This window comes from Gasterosteus aculeatus, chromosome 13 (genome assembly GCF_964276395.1).
Source record: "Gasterosteus aculeatus chromosome 13, fGasAcu3.hap1.1, whole genome shotgun sequence".
Taxonomy (NCBI): Eukaryota; Metazoa; Chordata; class Actinopteri; order Perciformes; family Gasterosteidae; genus Gasterosteus; species Gasterosteus aculeatus.
In genome coordinates this window covers 5,005,566-5,032,308 of record NC_135701.1, presented here as the reverse complement: position 1 = coordinate 5,032,308, position 26,743 = coordinate 5,005,566, and positions in this window count along the sequence as shown.

Below are 26,743 nucleotides of genomic sequence, written 5' to 3'. Positions count from 1 at the left end.
AGCCCCATGAGGGGTCAGCATCGCACCGACACGCCTCACCCAGACATGCTAATGGCAGTTTTCCATTGGATTACTGTACAAACAACAAATAAATACAATAAACCTCACAATTGAACACCACTTTTATGATTTTTGAGAAGTAAGAAGCCAAAGGGTCTAAATCACATACGTTCTTATCGAAAGCCACGATGGTTCATTTAGTGTTTGAATTAGCATGGTGGCAATTCGAGGGCTACGAGGTACACGGCGCTCCAGTGTTAAAGTGAAGTCCTTCACCACGTAATAGTATTAAGATTTCATCGATGCGAGTCAAGCCAACAGGCCACCACACACTCTGCACACACACATCCATCAGGCTGACATCGTTAACTAAAGGACTCACAAAAGTACACAATGTGGACTGCAGCAGAAAACACGCACAGTGCACACACGCCTCTCTCACGCGACTCACATGCCGTCCTGGTGTCCAAGGAGAGGACACCCGGGGGTCCAGCTGAGCCCTCAAAACACGAGAGGAGCTCGCTCTTCGCTGCTCTGACATCATCTCTCTGTCTCACTATTTATATCTGTGAATAAATGTTTTGCATTATGATTAATGAAAAAATGAGGGCTTTTAAAAAATATACTTTAGTGACGAATAATTTTCTCATTATTATTTTCCAATGAGAGAATTCTTTTAATTCTGGATTTAGAATTACTAGATATTTAATGACGTTGTGAAGAAAACGAAATCTTTAAGTCATCCTCTACTGTTTTTCAGCGTATTGAAGGCGCCTCGGCTTGGGGGTGTGGTTTAAGGTAACCGCCACTCACTGAGCTGACGTCAGACAAGAATGAGGACTTGAAGATGTCCCGTGTTTAGCCGGATCGGGAGATCTCTCGAGCGACACTGGACAGTTAACTGGGGAAGCCGGTCTTTCTGAGGAAACATATGTATGTATTTTTTGCATTTCCTATGTTGATTTACCTTGTCGTGTTTTTGTCAAGAATAAAATCTTTGTATTTCTGTTGTAAATGTCTTACACTCTTAACCGCAGACCTTTCTTCTGGCATCCAACCATGAACCAATCCACCAATGCCATTTCCTGGTTTTGGAACCCGTCTATGGTGAAGTCAGCGTCCTCCCCATGGGGGGTGAGTGCAGTGATGGTAGCGTGTAGGACACTCATCCATCAGACACAGCGTCAACCAGGTGCCCCCTTCCCTCCATATCTGTCCCCTTCCCTTCATCCGCACTTCACTCTGATTCCGCCTCCACTGCAGTATTGCCTTTCAACAAGCTGCGTGATTAAGGGAGGTGAGGCATTAGCGGTCATCTTATTGCCAGATAAAACGATTTTAATTAAGATGTTTGTGTACAGTTTCGATTAAGCAGGTCTGGTTAATTAAACTCTAGGTTATTTTAAGCAGCTAATTAAATCCAATTTCAACAGAGGCAGGATATAGTTGGGCAGCGATAAGAATTGGCAATATCATTATTTACAAAGTTGAATGTTTACTTCATTAAAATGACATCTGGGAGGTTCAAATGGTAATCCCAACACAAACAGGAGGATTGGTGTTCTGCAAATACACATCATGGCTTTTCCAACATTAAACCACTATTGGGGAACAAAGGCCTGCGTAAATCTCATACATCCCAACTCATACATCCCAACAACTATCGATAACAACGAGTGTGTGTTTTCATTGAGGACCATTCTGTAGATGAAGGGATTCATTCTAAAAACACTTTTCATAATGCATCCCCCCTCTCCGGCCCCTAGTAGCAGGGGAAGCTCAGGTTGAGGAGGAGTTTCTTGCAGTGTGCTGTAATTTGTTCATCCTTTTGCCAGCGTAGAGGACTCATCAGAGCCGATGGAAGGTTTCTCTAGACGACGGTAGTGATTCCAGCGGACTCGATGCGACGCCTCCCTGTGTTCCAATTCAATTTAAATATCCGCATGGAAACAAAATCACAGATTTGCATCAGAGAGCTTCTGTCCCGTATGTGACATCCTCTGTACCTGGACCATCGAATCCATACGGGTAAAACTCCAAAGAAAAAAAAGCATTTAAATGCGAGCTTACAATGGCAGTAGTAGCTCCAATAATAGCAGAATAATGGAAACATGATGAATACTAATAACAGCAGTGGAGAAAACAGAATTAATCTATGGCCAATGGGATAAGGGTGGTTGACCCAATAACTGTGGAAAGTTCTAAAAATAACTTGTTATGTCCCCGTTCCAGTAACTCATAACCCCGGGAGTTAGCGCTGCCTTTTTGGGTAACTAATTAAAAACACATTTCCATCAGATGGAAGCAAAATTAGTTTGTTTTATTCTCTTCAAAATTAATTAAAAGAAATGTATTAACATTTTTCTTATCTTAGTTGGCTTGTTTGACGTTAATTAAACTTATGCAAGAGTAAAACAGGCTACGTTAGTAAATTAATACACATTGTTCCATTTTTATTCAGAAAGGGTTTGCTAGTATGTTTGCACATTGGTGTGTGACAATAAACACTAGAGCAAATATACCATTAAAAACTAAAATAGTTTATAATAGAATATGACAAAACAAACTATTTCAGATTGTGTCGAAATAAGTCTGATTAAGTATCAATAGGATTGAAAGTTGAGAAGGGACCAAGAGCCTCAGTCCATGGGGCCAAATTATTTGTATTATTTGAGAATATCTTATTTGTTGGCAATCAAGAAGAATGTAAGATTTGTGAAGTTTTATTTTCTGTGAGAAATAATAAAAGAAAATAAATCTGGCACTTTGTCTAAAGACCCGAGCCACTTTGTTATATATTAAAGTTACGTATAGTTAGGTACAATCAGTGACATGTGCCTTTGTTTTTCACCGATTTTAGTCCTAATTGCTTTCAACCCCCCTCGATGTCTTGATATGTTCACTTTTTCACCTGACTCACTCTTTTCCTCCCGTTGTTCCTCCTGAAATTCAAAACCTGCACCAGGATTAATATTGTGAGATTTTCCTCTTCGGCCCTGAACAAATCATGTGTGACAAAAACGGCAAAAAGAGGATACATTTTGACATTTCATCAGAAATATTTCATCATACATTTCTCTTGTGAACTCTCGCCCCCAATAAATATTTTTCTTTAACCAGATTGAGTAAAAAACATTAAATTCTGAGTATTTCAACGCAAGGAAGCCATGACTCCCGAGATCAACAGTCACGTGAAAAATAGTTCTGTGAAACTTTGACTGAAGCGCAGACTGCTGAACACAGTGAGGAGAAGCTGTAAAAAGACAAATAGTTCAACATATGAAGGCGTAATTTATTCAATAAATGATCAGAAAATTCAACCTGCATTTTTTCATTTGAAGGATTTAAGGCATTGCAACTGTTTAATACTGAGTTCTCTCTGCTTTCTAGCCATGATTTTGTTGTTACCATAGCAATGCAGTTAACTTAAATACTGCAGTGAAAATCAAGGCCGCAGAGTAAAATGCGAGAGGAGCAGTGGCGGCTGGCCAACCAGTTACAGTAAACAGCATGATTCCGTACAAAAAACGGTATCAAACACGCATTATTAATTTGCAGTTAAATTTAGGCAACATAAGGACATCTTAATCAAATAATTCAGTATATCAATGAATATATATATATATATATATATATATATGTATATATATATATAAAACCAAATTCAGAATATGATATAACTACCATATCGTAACTATTCTAAATATCCAATAATAAATATATTGTATTAAAGGATAAATATATTACAATTTATATATACACATATACTTTAACATGGCAAAGGGCGAGCCCAAATCTCAATGTATTTTCGGACGCTGAAATTATAATATCACTCATCGGCTAACTGCTTCTTAGACCTGCCGCTTTGGGACCGTGCACATGCAGGAAAAGCATATCTTCTGCGGATCTTAACTTACAAATATTACCACTTATATAATCCACGTTTCAAAAACACAAATATTATTTGTAAAATGCATTTAAAATAAATAAATAAAAAGAATAATAATAAATTGCGTCGCTCATGGTGGGTCCACGCCCCGTTGTCCTCCATGGACCAGCCGCCACTGGAGAGGAGAAAAATGTCCCACAACTGCTCAGGGTTGATTTTATTGACTGATTGTTTGCTTTGTATACAAAAATATCCCATTAAGTATCCTCTAATGATCAGGTTCTACGCTGCCATTCAACTCTGGTGAGATTCACACCCTAATAAACACACACAGCAAGCGCACATCGAGGCATCGGCTGTCATGAATAAAGAGCGAGAGGGTCGGCGAAGAAGCGCGCTGGAATTCAGCTGCTGCAGCGCACACTCCCATAAAACATGCCCTGTTGAAACCCTGGCCAGGGCTTTATCAAATCATCATTTGGGCTTCTCTGTTTTGCAGCGCTCCTACACACTAGTTTGAAAGAAATGTGAAGAAGAGAAGCAGGAGGATCAAAGGCCACTGGTGAAGGAGCATCCCAGGCCCTGCTTGGTCATATTTACCACTATGTCCTGGGATGAGGCACATTACAGAGCCAGGTTTAGACCGTTAGCTACACCTCAATAACAGTTACATGCGTCGTCGTGACAACGATGACAAAAGAAACAAGTTTCCTGCAGCAGATCGAAGCTGACAGGAAGCACCAACGGAGGGCGGCAGGTAGGATGTAACTCAACGGCATCTTTGTTTACAGTGTAGCGTTAGCAAACGGGGCAGAGGGAGAAAAATAGATCTGTTTAGCACATGACAGCTTCCATCAATCAGGTCTGAGCGCTTGAAGGTTGAGACGCTGGCGGGATCAAGACACACCTCCTCACTTGACTCTAACCAGGCGGGAGGCGTTTCATCCCACCCGCCCAACTGGGCCCAACGCAGCGCCCTTCAACCACGGCACACACTTTCTTTGACAATTCACAGGACGCCATGGTAATTATCCCAAGTGGGAGACGTGAAAGTAGGGGAAAAAACGTCATGAAAAAAAATACATGCTACATAAACAGTTCCAGTATCGCTAATTAACTGTGTGTGGAAAGGCCCGAAAGCACAAAGTTGTTTTAAACCGCGGAAAACACACCAAAAGAGGCGAGCTCGCAACACCTCGTGTTCGTTTGTCCCTCTGTACGGGTGCCAGTGCACATTTCCATTTGATAAATCCCTAATCCATGTGTAAATTGTGTGGGGCTGTTTGAATCTCACATCCCGCCCGCTACACCTCCACGTTCAGCCATAAGTAGCCCACGCAAAGCCCCTGATGATTGATGATTGCTCGGAAATGAGCTTCAGCTCAGGAGGTCTCTAGCGTGGATTACGGCGACTACAGAGAGGAAGAAAACTCGTTCCCTCCAATAAAAAGATAAATATCTTCTGATGTCATGTGTTTTCTTTGTTCCATCTTTAATCCTTGGTGTTTCTGTTAAAATCTGATACAGACTGCACACACACGCACACACACACACACACCTGCCCGCTTTACCTTTGTTTTTACGTCTCAATGGTTCCACTGGTAAGCCCTGTATTTGTGTTGCAATGATTTATGGGTAAACCTTGGGCATCTAAACCTGACGGAAGGGTTCATAAAAGACTCAAAATGCCAGAGAGCCCTCAACGGTCTGAAAAGGGGGTCAGACCTCAAGCCTTCATGGCCTCAAGCATGGACATTGGAACTGGGCCTCATTCTTCCATTCATGCACTCCAGCCGTGGCAGCGCAGCATTGTGTCCCTGCAGTATTTAAAGCAACGATCAATGGTATCAAACAAGCATAATGTATTGTGATCTAACCCGAAGCCGTTATTTATTTTCCTTATGGCATTATGATTGGGGCTGAGAAGACTTGGGTACTTTACACAATCTAAACGTGCATCGGGTGAGGATTTGCCAGGTGAGGCGTCTGTGGAAGGCAGTGAGACAGTAACCATGGCGACTGCAGCGAGCTCTGATACTTTCAGCTATTGAAGGTTTGTCTGTGTAAATTATCCTGTATCTTTCCCTATAGAATAGACAATGAGTCAAACAATAAAGTCTATTTCACTGCAACGGTCATACTCAGACCAGACATAAAAAGCTGGGTGATTATACCTTGTGATACACTGTTGACGCTCCTTTCTACAACTCTTTAGCCCTCGTTAACGTCATTTGACAGATCATCTGATCCACAGTTGACGCTGTCCGGCTCCACCACTGCACTCATGAAATATTAAGCGAAATTTGATTTGTGGTTTGAGATGCTTTATAGCTCACATCAAAATAGTTGTGGCTCACTTGTGCAAGCACTAGTACATCCAAGCTGCTGGTTTAATTGTGTATGATAAGATGATCTATAAGCATTAACATGTGAGATTCTTGTGGGAAAAGTTGATTACTTTTCAAAATGAAGACGGCGTTCAGATCTTAAAGTAGGACTCACCAGGAGACCAGAGGAAGGCTGTCACTTGCAATCTAAATTTAGGAAGTATGAGAAACTGCTGGAATTGTGATATTGAAGTTAGATTGAGCTCATGCCTACAATCATTTTCAAGTCCACTCTCGGTGAATGTCAGCACAGCCCCCACCCAAACAGTGCCGACAGCGGGCAGGTGCGTGTGAAGGGTTTCCAAAAGCTGTTTGAATATCTGTCAAGCTGTTTTAATTAAGTACATTCTCTACACTTATGTGGGTGTGTGAATCACTTTTGGGTGAAAGCACATGATGCAATAATGTCATAATTAAATTAGTTTAGTGTTCTAAACATCCAACGTTGAGTGGGTTTTTGGAGAAGTGCTTGAAATATTTTGAAATATTTTTGCTAAAAATTTTGAATATATCCTGACAGAAATTAAACTAAATCGCAGGACAGCTTTATAAAAAAATAAATAAACAGGAATTGCATATTCTTATCCCAAACTTGATGATTTGTGTTTTTTTTAAACATGTTTATACTGCACCTTTAGCAGCACCGGAAGGACACGACTGTGATTACTCAGCACAAGGCCGAGATACATTTTTTTTTTAAACTATAAAATATTGTTGGGGCAAAACAGCAGAGTACCCTGCTCAGCCGGTAGGAGAAACCTTGATGTGTCTCACAGCACGTTTACAACACCGTCATGCAACAGAAATATATGTCTGAATAACGAGCTGCCATAATGTTCAAGTTGCATCATTTTTGCAATTTTACAGTCAGGGCGGAAGTCGTATGATGTAAAACGATTGAGGAACGGGAGCAAGAGTACATTTCATTCCAACCAGTAGAGCAGCACAGCCTAGCACCCACCCAAAGCTCCCGCTCTCCTTCCCAATTACCGCGGGAGCGAGTGGGGGCCGCTGACATGTGGAAGCAGAGCCATCATTAGAGTCACGGTTTCCATCTTTGGGCACCGAGCCCGCCACCACTTTGCATGGAGTAGGGAGTGTGTGTGTGTGTCCCACAAAACATCATCGATCCCCCAAATGCCCACCTGCACACCCGAGAACACCTTGCCCGAATGTCAATTGTGAAAACTCTTGTCCTTTCCAATGAATTCATAAGTCTGTAACCTGGCCGCCCAAAATTGGATCTGAACCAGTGGAGGTTTTATTCCTCCTGGCACCGCCTGGAGCCCGATATTTCACCGCAACAGCTGTCAGTCACAGGGAGGAACAGGGGGGCACATTTTGGAAGGAGGGATTTGTTCCCGCTTTTAACTCTGCGTGTCTGTCTTCCGCGTGCAAGACACGACTGTCAAGTAGATTACATGACAGCTCCGCTATGAGTCCCAGAGTGAGGCCGCGTGCCGCCGGTGTGTTATCGGTATGTGGATTGTTGCCGCAACGCACATCTGGTGGCGTCACTTGCAAAGACATGCTAATTTCTCACTGAAGACTGTTTTTATTATTTTTTTGTTCGGTCTTGTAGGAATCTAGAAGGATCTATAAGTGGTGTGACAATCAGGAGACAGCAAAAAAAAAGATTTCACATGACGTCAATTAAAGAAATTGAAATTCTTTGCATTGGAAGTCGGATGCACACAATAATACCATCTTGTTTCAAAAAACCTCCTGCTGAGCATGAATATAAGATTCATTATTCATTATATTATATTTTTTATTCATCTAAAAGTTGGATAACCTGTGATGCAGTTACTATAGGTTTAATTTCTCGTGGTGCCAGTCTCTGCAGCGAGCCCTTGTGTTTCCCTTTATCTCTATCTGGGAACCATTGTGTTGTTTTTCATTGCCGGTGACATTTCAAAAGCTATCTCTCTGTAAGTTCCAAGTTCACCGATCAAGCGCTGCCCTTATCGAGACAGATTAGGTGACAAGTTGTTTAAAATGTCATCCTAACTTCCAATAACGCTCGTACATATGTGGGACTTATGCAGGCTTTCCACCAGTGTGTTGCAATATCGGCTCCCCTGATGGTCCCAACCATCTGTTACTTGAGTATTTTCAAGGTTTCTTTGTTTAAATAAGTGTGATTTACAGGTAGTGTTGAGGAAATGTTAGCAGGGGCCAGAGTGTATTTGAGAAAGAGAGCGTATGTGTGGCAATGAGTGTGAAATTAGCTGTAAAGATAAAGCACTGTGTACAAAGACAACAACTAGAAGCTTTTAGAAGAATTTAGATGTCTGTTGGTGAATAATTCAAATATCCAAATGTTATGAATAGTTGCCTTATATGCGGCTTAAAGTTGAATTATTGGGGTTTTAATTAAACGTATCGTTTGTAACATTTGCATTTCGTTGAGGTGAGATTCTTCCTCGAAGCACTGACGTTTTTTCTTTTTTAAATCTCCACTGCAAAACATGCTGCTTTAGTCGGCCAACAGATTTATTACAGCAGCACCTTGTGGTCCCATATAAAGAAAGATACCAAAGCTCTTATAAAAGGTCCTTAACATATAAAAATCTAACCCTCTATGGGCAGACACTTTATTCCTTAGTATATATTCTGCGCATTGGTTTGTGTTTTTCAGAAATGTTTTGTACCCACACTTGGAGAACATGATGGACAGAGAAGGAGATGCGACAAAATCAGTTCCCGAGATTGTGGATCTAGCAGTAATTCCGCCGCAGTCAAAGGCCTGTGCCGTCTGTCGAGCCACGCGGCTCACAAGGAGCTCATCACGGGGTTAAAGTATCGTTGAGCTGATCCGTCCATGACTCACCCGGACAATACACACATCTCCCGGACCCAAAAGCAAATCCACATTTTGGCAAGGAAGGTGCCTCCTCGACACCACTCACACCACCAGAGGGTTTGTAGCAGAGGGTGGGCAATGGAATGAGACCCCACCCGGACACCCCGTCCAGCACGGTCACATCACGGAATGCAGCAAATCTCCCGTGTTTCTAAAAGTGAACTAAACTTTATTGAGATCTTCTCTCCGTTGGCCGTCCCTCGCGATGTCTTCAGTGGTGTTTAGCTTCTAGCTTCATGCTTGGGCCCTTGGTGGTGAGCGTGGACCTATGAAGGCAGTTTTGCTGCTGGAGTTTGTGGTTGTTTGGAATATGATGCCAATTTTTTAAAACTTGTCCCAATGAAAAACATATTTTCTGACAGAAATCTCTTTCAGCAGGTTCACTAAATATTTCAGCTTTTTTGGAACTCTTTCGGGTACCCGGTGATGCTCTGGAGAAACACGTAGAGATCGTTAAAACTGAGCTCAACTATTGTTGACGATTGATCACTGGGCAACAATATTTCACATATAATTACCACAGTATTAAATTGAACTTGGTTGTTGATCGTTGGTTGTTGTGTGTTGTTAGTTGAAATGTAACCAGTAAAGTAAAGACTTGATCAATTGTTTGTCACATTCTGTACTCGATGCTTTTGAGGGCAGGAAAAGATGAGCAGCTTTGGGCAATATACGTATATATTCCCCCAAACTGAACGCACAAAAGCACGTTAACATAAATATCTTTTAACACAAGGGGTTGCTGAGATCATCAGGTCAAACTGGTCGTCCCCACGTGGTCACCACGTTTCTATTGTGTTAGCAAAAGCACTGATGATTGAGGGCTGATTATGGTTTTGTTGTGGCTTCTATTGGTAGATGCAGTCAGTGATGATGGTTATCAGAAACATTTGGTGCAATAGTCCTTCTCCTCTCCTCTCCTCTCTCCAACACACACATGTCTGCGCCGTGTCCATTGCTCTGTATGATCTTCCAACTTTTTGAAAGTTAAATGTGGTGGATCTGGGTTTTTTTTTCAAAATAAGAAACCTTTCTGAAATAAGATACCGCTGCACCGTGTCACATCTCCCTTTTAGAACAAAAACAGTTGTTGCTGGAAATAATCCAAACTGCCGGTACATATTAAAATTTGAGGGGAGGGAAATTGACACGGACGCCTTTTAATTAGCTATAATGAATCCAAAGAAACTTTAACTGCATACGACTTATTTACTTTTTTTATGCAGGATTCGTGCACTAAAATAGAAATGACATTCGGGTGTTATAAATGTTATAATTACAGAACCAATTCAACACAGCTTAAACTCTGGCCCTTTTCTCTCAGCTGCTGTAATACTCCTTAAGAAGATTGATCACGGAGGTGAAGGGCCGTTGGGTAATTCAGTATTGTTTTGTTATCGTGCACACGTGTGCAAACTTTTCAGGGCCAACTAACATGTGGAATGATAATCTCATCATAATGCCTGAGCCCATGAAGAAACAATCATCTGAAATAAACCTCCAGAGACTTTCCAATAAGGGGTTAAATCTTTTGCTGTACTTTGTTTACTCTTTTATACTTGCGTTTTGTGTTATTTTAAAAGCCCACGCACTCTCTCAAAGCCCTTTGCCTTGCCGAAACAAATTCACCTCACTGTTATAACGATAACATATTGTGATTTATTCAAATGGACTTGAACATCAGCTGATACAAACAAATCCTTACATTTGCAGTGTATTATTCAAATCTCCATTCCATTGCTCCAAACATAACCTGTGGCTGCTTATTATACAAATGTATGTATACATGTATTTATAAATTCATGTGCTATATAAAGGCAAAGTATCCACTGTGCAAAATGAACATTTTAGTTGATATAATTATATATATATATATATATTTTTTTTACTTACCTATTATAGTTATACGGTGTGACTACTTCATTATAAGACTTCTTTGTCTTTACAAGGCAGCAGGTGGTACCTCGCACAGTCATTCTGGATTTAATTTCAGGTTATTAGAAGAACCAATGCATTTCTAGCTAGCTCCTTCTGCGTAGTCAAACACACATTTCCTTCTGACTCAACTATATTTTCTATCCACTTCTGCTAAATTGTGAATACTAAAGAGTAACATTTCCCCACTCTGTCTTTCCCAATTAAAAAAAAAAAAATCTGATTCAGAAGCTTTTAAAATGAACATCCAACATCCGTTTAGTCAAACCGCTCAGCCAGCTCGCGGAGAAGATGCTTTGGACTCGGCATGTCCCCGATGGTGTAGAGAGAGGACAGCTGTGTCCCCATTCAGGGCCCGGATCCTCAGAGGGACGCTGCTAATGAAGGCGGGTCCTTCAGAGGTCTCCTCATCCTCGACGAGCAGTCCAGCCTCAGAGAACCAAAACTAATTGTGCATTCGGGTGAAGCTATTAGCATGTCGAGTCCCTTTCTAGATTCATCACAAGGAAAAGATTATAATAAAAGCCTCTGTTAACTGTAACATTTTGGATGATAAGCTAATTGCCATCATTCCTATTGGTGATAAACTGTGATCCCAGCGATACCAAACATATATGCAGTCAGACATTTCGGTCCATTTTAAATGTGGTTCACAGTTCAGAGACGGACTCCTGCTTTGTCTTTGACCCAATGTGACCCCCCTCCTCCCCCCACAAAGCCAAAGCGCGGGAACCACAGAAGGATTTGACCTTTTCATGCGGTCAGTGAACTGTAACAGATATACAGACACAGGTATCAATACAGTCATATTTTGGGCCAAAGTAATAATGACAAAATATCTATGGCAGATATAAAAATGACACTTTGGAAGATGGACAAGCTTTAAGTATTCACCACAAAACTCTCCTTGTTGCCTTTGTGTGTACCCTGTAAAATAAATGACCAATATTAAATTCTAAATGCAAAAAGGTTGAAAATCCTGAAAACAATCCTGGAACAATTTGGCTGCAAAATGTTAATAATTGTCACGGTGTGGTTCACTTCCTGACTTATTTTGTAGTTTTCTGCGACTCGTGTCCCCGGGTAACTTCACTTCCTGCCTGGTCCTGTCATCCCCTGTGATCGTCTGATTGTTTCCACCTGTGTCCAATCACCTGCACCTCCCTAGTGTAGTCCAACCCCCCCTTCTGCTTTGTTGGAGTTTATGTTTATGTTAAAGTATTTTTGCTTTTAAGTCTGCGTTCGAGTCCTGCCTTCCTACCCAACCTTGACAAATGATGCCATGAATAGTGCGATTTATGTGTGGCAGTCACATGACTGTCAGAATTTAAAATGAAGCGGTGTCTGTCCAAGCAAGCGCGAGTATAAAAAGTTTCCTTCAAAACCCAGAAAAAATGTAAAGAAATACCAGCTAAACATGTTTGTAATAATTGCTCCGAACTTTGCTGAGTTCTTTCCATTAATAAATACAATACAAGGAGTTTTTCTTCATCCCCACAACTCCCACAATTCCACAGTGGGGAGCAGATTTCAGTTAACAGAGCCAGCCGGCAATTGCATTTCCATCAGAACATGTGAAGCATTTCATCTTTGTCGAATAGAAATGTAATTTCCAGGCAACAAAGTCTACAGCGGCTGAGCCTCGTAATGACCCATTAGGGTTCACTCAGCCGAACATGCACAGCGAGGCGTTTGAACCCTTTGCTCTGCTCCTCTTATGCACATCTTGGAGAATTTAAAGAAAGAAGGTTTGTTAGACTCAAATAACACAACCGTAGCGGCCTGATTCCTTCAAACAGCCTTGTTGTTTTCACAGAAGCAGAGTGCGATAATACTGCTGTCCTCCACATGAGGACGGCCACTCTGGGGTTGTAACGAGCAGCAGCGTTCTCAGACCGCAGAGCTGTTGCCTCTTGGCCGTAACCCACTCTCGTTCTCGAGTACGCATTCTAAAACCCCACCCTTTTCTTTTCTCTCTCCCTCTCTCTCCACCTTTCACGTAGGGCCCCAAATCCTATTGCTCAGGTATCACAAATAAAATTGTTAAAAACAGTTCAGTTGGTGTGCGTGATCCTTGCTAGTTAAACACGCGTCTCCCCCCCGCCTCCCTCATCGGCCCGGCTCAAACACCGCTGGTTCCCCATGTTTGCTTCTTAGCGCCTTGGCAGCGGCAGATGAGCAGATAGACTTATTTGAAATTCATTTTTACCTTGGCCTCTGAACCCGAAGACAAAGACGCTTGGAGGGTTTTGCATGTTCTGTGTGTGAGGGGTGGGGGCGGGTGCTCAGGCACACCAGTTACACACTCCTAATACACAAATACCTCACCGGCATCACGCAACGGAGCCCCCACGCGAGTCCAGTAGCACGCTTCCCATTGAGACATCGAGGCAATCACCGGCCGCGGCGGAGACATGAAGGACAGCGCTCTCACTGAACGTTACCCCGGCAGCGAGCGTCACGGTCCAAAAGGCCGGCTGGCGTTCTAGAGGCGGGAGGGCGCTTTGTCCTGCAGCCGCAGTGATGGCTGTTAACAATGAGATTGAACATTCAGACTGGAGGTTACACACACCGCCTCTGATAAAAATGGAGATGTCTTTGTGGCCACAGCTAAACACACCAAATAATATTTCCCACCTTGACAAGACGATCATTTGAAGGTGTTGAAATTTACATATTTCACACGTTGAAAGCTGACGGATGCACATTAAAATCAGCTTTGGGAAATAAGCGGCGTGGAACCAAAGGCGTGCGGTTATGATTACTTCAGTATTCGTAGTTGTGCTTGGCCTTGCATCTGAAGCTTTTCATTCATATGGATATTATCAGAGGGCTTGTTCCTCATACAAATGTGAATGGTTGTTGATTGTAGAAAGTATTGGATTTTTTTGCTGCAAAAAGCACACAAATTAGCATTTGTCTAAAGCAACTCATCATGTGGCCGCAAAAACATATATCATTTTAAGTGTATTCAAATTAATATTTCCAATAAGGAACTGAAGCTGTTCAATTTCGCTCTTCTCCCAAGAGTGTGTTGTGAAAATGTTCCCCACTCACCATCTGATAGCAGCGGCTAGCATGCTAGCTCAGGACTAACTAACCACTCGCACCCATTCATTGACCCGATGCATGGAGAACACACGAGAAGGAAAACGAAATGCTCAAAAAGATATTCTCTTTTACCTGCAATCCGACTGTAAATGGAAGTAATTTACTAAGTGAAACTAGGTGAATTCCTGCGATGGCACTCCTGCATTTCAAGGTGTTGTTAGGGATTTAACCCAGAAGTGCACCCCTAGTGGTGGAAATTATAATACGTGTAATAATGTTTAGTGTTAGAATTGTAGTTTGTGTGTTATTATATATTAGTTAGTACAAAAGCATGTTAGATGAAGTGAATGCAATTTGAAATCAAACAGAATGTATAGTCATGTCAATCATATAAACACTGTACACATTAACATTCTGTCACAATGTGACGTTAAAACCTGGGGACGGATCCTAATTGCCGTCCTTTATGGATTTCTCCCAATTTTCTCCCCAAAGAGGGTTTTTTGGGAGTTCTTTTCTCCTTTCAGGTAGTAAATGAACAACTTAATGTAAGGCAGCCGACTGAGGCAAATGTCTTTAGAATTGGACCACATGAACTGCTTTAGATCTTATGATGAAGTGTGATGAACGGTGATCATTAATGATGTGTTGTAATTAAGGCGTACTAGTTATAAGATGAAGACAAACTATGCATGCTTTGTTATATTCACTCATTGAGGCATAAAGCCAAATGTATCTACATTGAATGCATTGGAATGTGAGGGACAGAGAGGTTCAGGTTACATCTGCAGCTTCACACCTTGATGTGAAGGGGACAGTACAGGAGGGGACACTTTAAAGGAGAAGCCAATGACATTCAAATGCACCCAAGAAGACCCACCTCAAGAGTTTTCAAAGGACCAAAGCGGGAAAGGACTGTTAGAATTTTCCTGCAGCCGCTTTGATAAGTCGCTTTAGACTTGCTCAGAGAATTCTCTATTTCGTGAAATATTTTACTGTTCGTTTTGTATGTCACTTTGTAATTGTATTCCTTATAACGTTGTTTAGTTATTAAACACTTTTTGATTTTGGAATTTACGCAAGCTGACTCTCTTGTATCTTCGTCTCCGGCCGGGACGAGAACACAGGAGTGAGGCCTCCCTCGAGGGCTTTCCGAACCCTAACAGTGTCCAGTGTCTCACCTGTCCACCTCAGAAACAAATCAGACGCTGAATGAAAAAGTGCTGCAGAAGAAGTGCGCGCTCCTTTTGAGGGGGCGCGGTACGGACGCGGTTCCTTTTCCCCCGTATGGCCTCTTCTCCTGTGACGACATCCCGCTCACGTTGTACAATATGTATCCTCTACCTCGGCCATCGACCCGCTTCATCAATGACTCCCGACACCTCACAGAGCAATGCCAGGAAAGAGCCGGCAAATTCAGGTTCCAGCTATAAACAGAAAATTATATCGTATAGATACAGTTTAAAGTCGCAGAACGTGTGAACATCTGGACGTCACTTTATTCAGATCAACTTTAAATCTGCAGCCCCCTGAGACGCCAGTAAACACACTCTTGTGCTGCGGGATACTTTACCAGACAGCTCATTTTAGCACACAAGGAGCCAAATAGGTTCCAGCTGCTATTGCTCTCACAAGCAAATAGGCCTGGCACAGCAGCACCCCCCCCCCCCACACCTCCACCCCCACAGGTACATGGAGAAGGGAAATGAATACTCATTCTTCATACAGTTTTAATGTGACAGCAGTTTGCAGGAAACTTAATTTGAAAGAGCGTGACAGCTGCAAAACAGGTACTAATGTGCAGGGGGGTAAATGTGTAAGAGGGGAGGGGGTCAGTGAGCTGGTGGTGTGAGCCTGTGTTGAGCAAAGCATACAGAGGTCATTTCAATGAACAAACATATTAATAAACTATTCATTTAATGGGCGAAAAGTGCAGTGGAGGTGTTCGTTTGTGTGTGTACAACAACAACAACAAGATCAATTGTTATTTGTAATGACCACTTTTACTGTTAAGAGGAAATCTGTTGATCCTGCAAGAACATATTTAACCAATGCCCTGCTATCTATTTAATCATCTGCACGTTGGTGTCAAAATCCCATCTGAATACAATATATTATTTATATTTCCCAGAAGAAAAGCCACATTGATATTGGCTCCAGAAGTGTTTCTGTCTCATCCTGATGGGTAGTGAACAGTTTTGTGTTTTGTATGGATCAATGAGTGGAAAAAAAGCCATTAAAACTTGCAAAAACCCTAAAGATGAATTGATGTGAAGTCCCCTCTGTTTAAAATGAATTGGGCCAGGCTTGTAATTATCATATTTCTGCATGCTGCAAATCCCACACCTTTAATCAGAGCCCATCTGGTGTTCGGTGCCGGCTCAGAAACACGCATACACGTGATCCTGGATCTCAGTCCTTTGCAATCTGTACTTGAATTAATACAAATCTGAAATAAATCTGTAATAATTCTTACACACCAACTACTGCTAAATGCTTTTGGTAGTTAAGTTCATTTTGGTTGTTTTGATACCGTTGTTTTTATTTTTTTATTATCCTGGCATCTTCTACATTGCCCAGTACAATATGGGACTTTCCACACGTCCAGTTTGGAAATCTGAAAATGTCTCTCCATCTGTGGAAGATAAATTGCAGCCGCGGCTCCCCCTCATTTTTATTCAGGGGGAAGGTACAATAATCTCTTTTCCCAGGAAGCGCCAAAACATTCAAGGTGTAACACAAAGTTAAATAGAGGTGTTTATCTTTGTGTATATGCTTGAGGAATAAAGGTATGGGAATGGATCCAGAGCAAGTTGTATGTGTATTTTGAAACTTTAAAAACAATTTCATTGGAAATATCACTGATTCAGTCAGCAACAGCAAACCGTGTCATGATTCACTTGAATGTACAGTTTAGAACATGAAGAGACGGTAGTTTCATACATGGTGAAAAGGTATTGTTGGAAAGTACAACCCAGGAAAAACGTTGCGATGGCCCAACGTTAAGCAGATCACAAAATCGTGAATCGATATTGAATCTTGCTATCAGACAAAAATTCCAAATGAGATTGAATTGTGGGATACCAATTGACTTGCACCCCTGATCAGCACCTCAAAAAAGGGGTCGCGCACGCAAGGGGTCACGCACCTTTTGTGTGTTACTGAGGCGTCAAAGTTTCCATGTTAGAAACACTTTAGCATGTTAAATTGAAAAAGACAGCAGCTGAGCAATTTGAAATTAATGACCCATGATTATTATCAACAAGCGCAGCTGGACTGCTCCCTTTTCTGCCTTTAGCTCACTCACACTAAAATATGCTCATTTTTTTCATCTGTAGATAAGCAAGCGTACGTGGTATGATAACAGTTAAATGTAGCACAGCGTGACAAACCAACGGGCCCCATATTTCACTTCTTCATACAGAACTATGCTTAACAGAGACAAACCAAGTTGCTTTGGCCGAGCTTTGTTGATTTACAACATTAGTAAGACAGGGACAAGTATTATGTTTATTTTTAAATAAGTAATACGCTGATGGGAGGCTCGGTTACAGGAAGAATGGCAATATAAAGTTACCTTGATAATGAGTTCAGTTGTACTCAATTAAGTTAAAAGTCTTATTGAAAATAAACATATTTTTCTCTTAAAACTTTAAACCTGCTGGAAGTCTTCTCTCGGGTGCGTTGATACTTATTTGAAGAACAAGATATTTAAATTAGCCGCTTCGGGATAGAAGAAAATAAATCTCTTTCATTCGCAACGGCACACGTAGAACGGCTGATGGCTGTGTGGCTTTTTAAGTACCAGCTGGTAAGATTGATTAAAACCATTTTTTTAAAAAGCTAAAACTCCAATTGCATCCTCTTGCTAAGCCTGTGCCCAACAATATGTAAGCCCATTAACTTCTGCTTATGACTCAATATGTCATTCAAATGACCCCTCAAATGTAACCTAACAGCACAAGTGCCAATATAGTCAAACATGGAAAGAGTCAATGTCGCCAATTCAGCAGAAAAGTGGTGATATTTAGGTAAACATTTACCGCAGGAAGTAATTATACAACTCAGATGACTGGCAGATGAATAAAATATATTACCTCTTATAAAGATGCACATTTTGTACAAACCTCCCTGCTTTGAAATCTAACTAAATTAAACCAATGGGACATTTTCGAAGGAAGTGACAGAAACTGAACTGAAAGACAAATTTGCAGATTACATCAACATTAATTACATCAAGAAGATGAAAAGGGAAAACAAGCTCATTTTTCATCTTTAACCAGCAGCTCTCTTGTTATCTTGTCAGCCGATGTGCCATCACCATTAGCTGGCACACGGGGAAATACAGAGCAGCCAACAATGAACGTGACATAATGTGAAACCCCCCCCGGTCCGTCTCAAGGTCTCATCTCCCTGGCAGCCGGGAGGAGCGGGAGAAAGACGGATCCTCTATCAACAGCCTCCGGGAGGAGGCAATTTATCTGCTTTCAGACTTATGGAATCTTTAGTCCTCCCAAATGTCTCCAGGAGACCAAAAAACAATAAATAAATGCCATGTAGTCAATTGAATCGCAAGTACAAAGACAGTTAAAGGTAACCTGGGCCCGACTCATGAAGCCCCCTGGTTGCCTCGGGCCGTGAGGGGAGCTGATGTGTTGCAGGTCACATGTCACGCTGACCTGTCCAAGTGCTCCCTCACGTTCTAAGGACATCCGGGGGGACTGTACACCTAAAAAATGTAGAGTAGAGCTCCATGTTAAATGCCTGGCATTTTGTAGGAACATGGAGCTCTATTCTACATTTTTTAGGTGATACATTTGTTTACTATTTTAAAAAGTTGGATTTCAGTTTTTAAGTGAGTGTTTCTCAGAGCACAGGGTTAGGGTGACATGTGTCCCCCCCGATGGGAGGCTGCTGTGTCTCTTTAAAGCCGATTTCGGTCCAACCCCTTTGGCTGTTTCTTTCGCCTTGTCTCCTGCATGTCTCAGGCCTCGTAAGTCTTTCCATCGTCTTTAATGACATCCAGGCGAGCAAAACCGCCTTAGTTTAGATAATCAGGCTGAGATCCACTTCGGCAAAGGTGACATCATGCAGGATTCCACCCCATCGGATGTAAGTAACGGCACATGTTTACATGTCTGAGGATTAAAAGAAGGACCATTCATTTGGAGTAAATATTTTGCTTAGTTTACAGAATGCGAAACCTTTTGTTTCTTCATAATGCATTTAATCCTTGACTGGTTTCACAAAGGCAATAGTCCATTACTGTGAGATATGAGGTTACAGATAATAACAATCCCTCTCCCCCATTGTGGAGGTGTCTTTTATGGCATCTTGCGTGTTCTTGCTTCAGTCGCTGAGTAACCCTCGTTGTCTTTTTGAATCATCACAGTTCATCTGGTCTGTACGCCCTCTGGTGTTTGGGACTAAAGCAATAAACAGCGCATTGAGAATTAACGCTTCCCGTCATGCTCAGAGCTCACGTAGATGCTCGCCCAAAACAACTTGCACTTGTGGGTATAAACAAAGCTTTTTACTTACAGGGCCCCAAGGTTAGATTATTATATTAAGAAAAATATCAGTTGGATTTAATACAATCTCTCATCCAATAATGAATTCAGTGTTGCGGCGCGCTCTTAGATTTAGCAGTAGAGTAGTGGGAAGGCCTGCGGTGCAAAGCAATGTTCATTACAGCGACACGCCTTAGTTTATGTTGCATTCTGGGTAATTCTCTTGAAGCGGGAATATTTTATATGCCTACAGCAATGCTGTGAATAGTGAAACTGCAACACCGGACGTCGCAACATACAGAGCAAATTGGTGTTTACCCTTAATGGTAAAGGAGAGGCGGTGGAGTTCTAAAAGCTCCGTCAGTCCGGTTTAAAAGTGAGCTTTCAGGATTTTACAGTTATACTCTCTAGCGTGGGCGGCACGGTGGCGTGGTGGTTAGCACTGTCGCCTCACAGCAAGAAGGTCCTGGGTTCGATTCCGCCCAGTGGCCTTTCTGTGTGGAGTCTGCATGTTCTCCCCGTGTCTGCGTGGGTTCTCTCCGGGTTCTCCGGCTTCCTCCCACAGTCCAAAGACATGCTCTGGGGATCAGGTTCATTGGGGACTCTAAATTGCCCGTAGCTGTGTGAATGGTTGTGTGTCTCTGTGTAGCCCTGCGACTGGCTGGCGACCAATCCAGGATGTACCCTGTCTATCGCCCGAAGTTGGCTGGGATGGACTCCAGCCCCCCCGCGACCCTGTGTGCAGGATAAGCGGTTTGACAATGGATGGATGGACTCTCTAGCGTGCTGGAACATTGTTTTTCAGAGAGCGATGAGCTGGCAAAAAACGCTCCACTGTGGCCACGTTCTTGCAGGAAAGCAGCACTTTAAAGGAAAGTGTTTTTTGCTAATGTTTCCATGACAACGATATCAATATCATTATTACTATTATGACGTTCATTGGGATTTTGATTGATCTTAGACAGTATAATAATTTCTCTATTATGAATTGAACATATTGTAGATCTTGTTTTAAAAATTCAATACCGTACGCATGACATGTATTTGACTCTTCCCATCCTGGGAGGAGAGACTCGACTGACGTCCTTCCTAAGGCCTCTTCCTGGGCATTTTTTTCCCTTATTGAAGGGTTTTTGTTCAAAGGGACTTTTGGGACATGTTATGTCACATGTGTGCAGATTGAAGGGCTCTGTGTCAACGGTTTGATTTTAGACCGTATAAAGTGATATTATGTTTATGATGATCTAGGATACGTTATGATGAGTGTGATCACATATTATGTTCATTTGAAGAAGCCTTTTATTTGTTGAGTGTATTGTGATATTGATGAGCTTAGGGTCAGATTTGGTTGGGATTCCAGGTTCGGTCACCAGGTGGAGCCACCGAGGAAGGTAATAAAATGACTGGGCGTGGATGGACGAGCCGCGGTGAGCAACCAGGGTGGAGTAACTTTTGGCTGTGCAACCAATTCGCAGAAGGCTATAAAAATAATGAACACACCCCTTCAAATGCAAAAAGGAAGGAGATTCTCTATTTTGCAAAATAATACACTATTCATAGCGCCATTCACTTTCTAACTGCTTTATAAGTTATTAAATCCACAGCAATTCAATAGGGAAGTTGGGATGTAACCGTGGATTTTAGAAACAGACGGTTTAGGTCGTCACCATCAAGTTAAGTGAGTGACTCCCCTCTCTGTAGATTCACCCCACTTCCAAATTTCTCCGATCCACTTTTAATGGCCAGGTTGTTTAGATGAATCAGCTCCTGGCACCAGATCTAGAGCGTAACAGGATTAGAAGACAACCTGTATCTGATATTGTGAGACCTGTCAGGCTGGCAGGGTGCCCACAGCATGCTCCTTCTCAATTGGACCCCCACCAGGCTCAACCAGCCATGAGCAACACTTTTCGACAGCTTCCCATTTGCAAATCCAATCTGGGTTGAAATCCGCCACAGTGGGAAATGTGAGTTGAGCATCAGTGGTTTGGTGGATGTGAGGGCCCCCCCCACCACACCTCCAGGCTGATCTGCATCACCATCTCGTGAATGAAAGGAGAATAGCGTTGCTGCAAAATAACGGTTTCTTACGCATACAAAATTCATGGATTCACAATGAACTTTTGGATCAGTGGGAATCCAAACCATGCTGTAACGTTTTATTTTGTATCTTCTATTTTTGTATCGACCTCGTCAGCGTTTTATCAGTCAGTCACAAAGTGTGAAATCCGTGTTCTCACACTTTTGACAAATCATCTGACAGCAAGGATTGGAGCTCTTGTATTTCAGATGTTGGCTTTGACTGAACAGCAATAAATTAAAAATAGCTGCATTTAAAACGGCAGGAATTGCATGCGTTCATCTTGGTCTTCTGAGGAAAGAAGCGACCACATGTGGATTAGAGGTAGTAGCCGGGCGAGCCTTGAAGCTAATTGTAGCTAGCAAGGGGTCTCCATCATTGATGTAAGCCAAAAACGGTGTGCAAAATGAAGGGTACCAAGGCCGTTGTGCTCGTACTTGCATTTCGTCTCTCTAGTCTTTCTCATACCGATTTGGCATTACATGGCAATGATCCATTGACACCCCTTCATGCACTGATGGCAGACTAACCATCCACACCAATTCATCCACCGCATGCAAGGGGGCGGGGGGGGATTTGGGAACGTGCCTTAGACAAGCTGGACACAGTTTTGGATGAGAACAAGGAATGAAGACATTTTTGGGGTCATTATTGCATTTTTCGAAAGAGAATACCCTGTCCCTATCTATTCAAAAAAGTATATTCATTTTATTATGTAAATGTTATTACTGAAAACTAGCGTAGAGATGCTAATTGAAAATTTGTGATCAGTTCTCCACACTCCAGTTTGCATGTGCTGCTGCTGGAGGAGCAACACAAAAAAAGAGAGCCAGATAAAAATAAGACTCAACAGCAGAAAGAAAACTCCATTCCTTTCTCTTTAAAAGTCAAGTCCCTTTAAAAAATCCCATTGAGCTTTCTGCTCACTCACTTTGCACAGGAGGTACACACACAACTACTGCTAGGATGGCTTCAAAATCCCCTGTTTTCTGTAGAGGAGGCTGCACTGGATCAGACATGAACTGCACCAGCGACTTTGTCTCTTGGCAACCTCCTCATGCAGCCTTCTGTGAAACGTTCAGGGTATTTCAACACTCGTTCTTTCAGCCCTCCAAACAAGTATTCAGTATTCTTCTGCATGGTTCAGTTCAAGTCTGTGTTGTGTTGAGTCACTTTCCCCTTTTCAGCCCTAATAATAATCTACACCCTTGTAGCATCCAATTGGAGTACTGAGCTTTAAGCTTAACCAAAGGGAAACTACTTAGAATGCCATGAAGTGGACCAGAAAGGGAACACGGTCCTCCTTCAAATGAACTACAACCCCCTTTTCCTGTCGGTCTGCAGATTGTTTCGTTTGAAGAGGAAAACACCCTTAGCTGTACATAGAAAGGAGCAACACTGCCAGGAGGCACAAACTCCCTTACAAACTACAAAAGTCAATGGAAGGCCATGAACATCATTTGAGTCAATGTCGACAAAAGCTAAACATAATGAGACGGATGTCTCAGATTGAATAGATGAACCTAATCAAGTGACCTTACAGGGAAAAAGCACTTTCCTCCTCGCGTTTTAAAGAGTTCTCTAAGGCTGTTGAATCCCTCATCCTTTGACTGCGATTTGAAACTGAGGGGTGAAATAGAAAGATTTGATCATTACTGCGGTTTTACACAGCGGATGCTGCTCCTCCGCAGCTGCTGGAAATATCTCAACACGACATCACGCCATCTGTTTTGCCCCTTTTCTGTGGCAATGGGAAACATCCACAGAACCAGGGGAAACAGGGTACATGGCTGGTAGGTGTTTTTAACAACAGAGGCGTGAAGGTGAGATTTAGTCTTTCACGGCCCTGAGCTGCACTAAATATCTCTAGAAACAGGACAAACGGCTCCCTCATCTAAACTAAAAAGGGGTTTGTCACAGTAAATAACTCAGCACTATTATCTTTGTGTTACCCTCAAGCTACAACACTCTCTGCACAAAGTTTATACTTAAAGACGTTACGGTCAGGTATGTTTATATTTCCAGCATCATTGCGGATTGCAAAAACCGACAACTAAATGTTTGCAGTCTATCAAGCATGTGGGATATCAGATCAATAGAAATCTGAGCCTCTGAGTCGCCCTGAGCGTCTTCTGATGAAGTATAGATATAGATTTAGGATTTTTTGATATCTCAAAGCCTTTTTATGCCTAATTGCATTGATGACATAAAAAAGGCACGTTGATGTCTCAGTTTCAGCCAGATATTTATGAACTGCGTGAAATCTTTCAGATGTTCAGTGCTTCAAGTAACGCATCACGAGTTGCAAACTGTCCAAATGCTTTTGTGATACTAATTATGAGTCGAGACTTTATTTCGCTCCTTCCTCTGAGGAGCCCACACTATCCATCACTAACTGCACTCTCTAAACACATATTTTGGATAGAAGCAGGGAGGAATTTCTACAGAATGCATCCAGACTATTTATCAGAATGTCAAACTGATTCAGCGGTGGGAACAGGTAAAAAAAAAAAAAAAAAAGTCAGTGTGACCATCACCCGTTTATTGATGGAGACAAAAACAGTAAGGAACTATACTGTTCCCGATCAAGCTTGTTGAGTCTTTATTCACTGACAAAGCAAACGCAGCCGGGCCCACGTGTTGCTCACCTGCTAAAGGGAGTTGTTAAAGAACGCCATCTTAAAGAAGCAACATGCTTTTACACAGAGCGAGGCTTAGCAGAGGTACGTAGATGCCTCCCAACTGCTTCAGGTTACTACAATTACTCTTACACATTGTTTATCCTGTACAAGCACCAAATCCACAAAACTAGCCTGAAAATGAGGGAAACGATTGTATGAGAGTTTATGGAGCGGAGCCGTTGTCGTTAGCACCCTGAGCCGAGCGTTCAGGGGCTCGAATAAGCAAGGGGTCAATTAGAAGGCCCTGTTTAGGGTGTGTGGACTGCAGAGAGCCCGGGTGAGAAATCACACATTCAATTACCATAGAATGGAGGCTACATCATGGCAGTGAGATGTAAAAGAGGGGCCATAATCTGTTCAGGGACCGAGAGAAGTCAAAATTATCGTTACAATTAACCATTTAGCTAACAGTTAATACAGTACATTAAAAACTAGCGTCACAGCCCACTGGAAATGTCAAAGTTGGAGTGTGCGCTCTTCAAATGCTCCATTATATTCCCTTCTCAATGAGGTGCACTCACTACAGAACAAACACACAAGGCTGTGAAGCAAAAGGTCCACTCACCGTTAAATTGCCTCTTTTCGTTGTCTGTACTACCTTTTTTTAGAGCGCAGCATTCAGGTTGAGTCGGTAGGAATCCCAGTGCACAAACGTGACTGTGCTGTTTGTGGTAAATGGCTATGAGTCCTCACATTAAACTGGACAGACTTCTTTTTGCAGAGGAGTCGCTGGTTAGGAGAGAATGCCACTTTAAATTTCAAAACCATGCTGTGAATGCCGAGGAAGATTTTATCCGCACACAGCCCGCCGGTTGCCAGATCCTAATCTTTCCCTCACGAATGTTTCATTCCACTATGAATTTCTGGGCTTTGACAGCCACATAGTGGCTCACACAGCAGAGGCTGACACTTTACCAGGCAAACCTCAACCCCCTATCCCCTTGTGAGCAGTCAAATCTAAGGCAGTTACCTAGTGCTACCCGGGGAATAGAAAGCCAATCCCCACAGGGCACCATGACGAATCACCCATCAATACCCACCATTATAATTTGCACCAACGTGAATCCTCCAACAGGAGGGTTCAGGACAAGTTTAACTACGGCAGTGTGGGAGGTTATCGGTCTGCATCCGTGTAAGCCTCTACCTGCTGTGTCTGATGACCCTAAAGAGCATCCTGTGCATCCGTCCGGTCCATCAGCGGCAAAGATGCCCATTGTGAGCAACGTAATACACCCAGCAGAGCTGCTGATCCATTGGACAAGATTCACAGGAGGTCTGGATCGATCTGTGACCCAGGCTCGTGCCCAAGAATATCATTCCCCTGCATCAGGCGACAGTCAGACGACACCGGGCTCAGCAGGACCGCAGGAAGAACCCCTTTGATGAGGGGATCTTTTAAACACACGCTGGTATTCAAGTCAGCTGCAGCTGCAACATCTGCTGCTTTTTTTTTTTTTTTTTCGCAGGATGACATGATGAGAGGGGGCTTGAATAAAAGAAAAGAGTGGAATATTTGCTGCAATTTACTCCCATGTAAAAAAGGACAATCACCGGTGTTTCTTGAAAATCCCAAATCATTCATTCCTATCCATTTATCCAAGAAGGATCGAGACACATTAACAGTCATTGGCCATCATGTCAATGAGTTTTTGCATTTCATGAAAATTGTTCATAGTAATGCGGTTGCAGCACTCTGATACACTGTGTGATTGGATCTAAACCAAAAGGTCAGATGAAATGAAATAGGGTAACATAAGTCATTTGAAACATGAATAATTTGAGGCTACAAGTTTTCTACAAGACAACTTTCCTCACTGCCGCACTGGGAGGTAAACACCACTTCATAACCTTTCTCACTTACTCCCAAACTTTATTAATTGGCATACATCAGTACTTTGTTGTGGTCATTCTGGTACATGTGAAAAAATAGTAAGATCACACCTCACATCATTAAGGCTGCCCCTTCGGACCATCTCCACTGCCAATCAGTAAGACGCTTATCCTGTCGATCAATTATTTGCTTTACAAATTGTCAGACGGAAATTCCAACGAACCAAAATTAAAGACACACATGATTTATGGCTTTTGCAAGAATTCCATGATTTAGGATTTCTTTACATAGCTCAAGCAATTTAAGTTAAAGCTGCAGTTTTAATTCTTGGATTTATACAATATGTATTATTCAGCTGTTCCAGAATTGTATTGGCTTGTGTAATTCATCACAATGCACATCTTGTCTGCAATTTTTGTAACTTGTCATTATTATGGGATAATGCCTTTCGCATCTATCTGCAATTTGTATTCTTATCAGGGAAAGATGTGTAAACGGAGCCTTTAGGAGAGG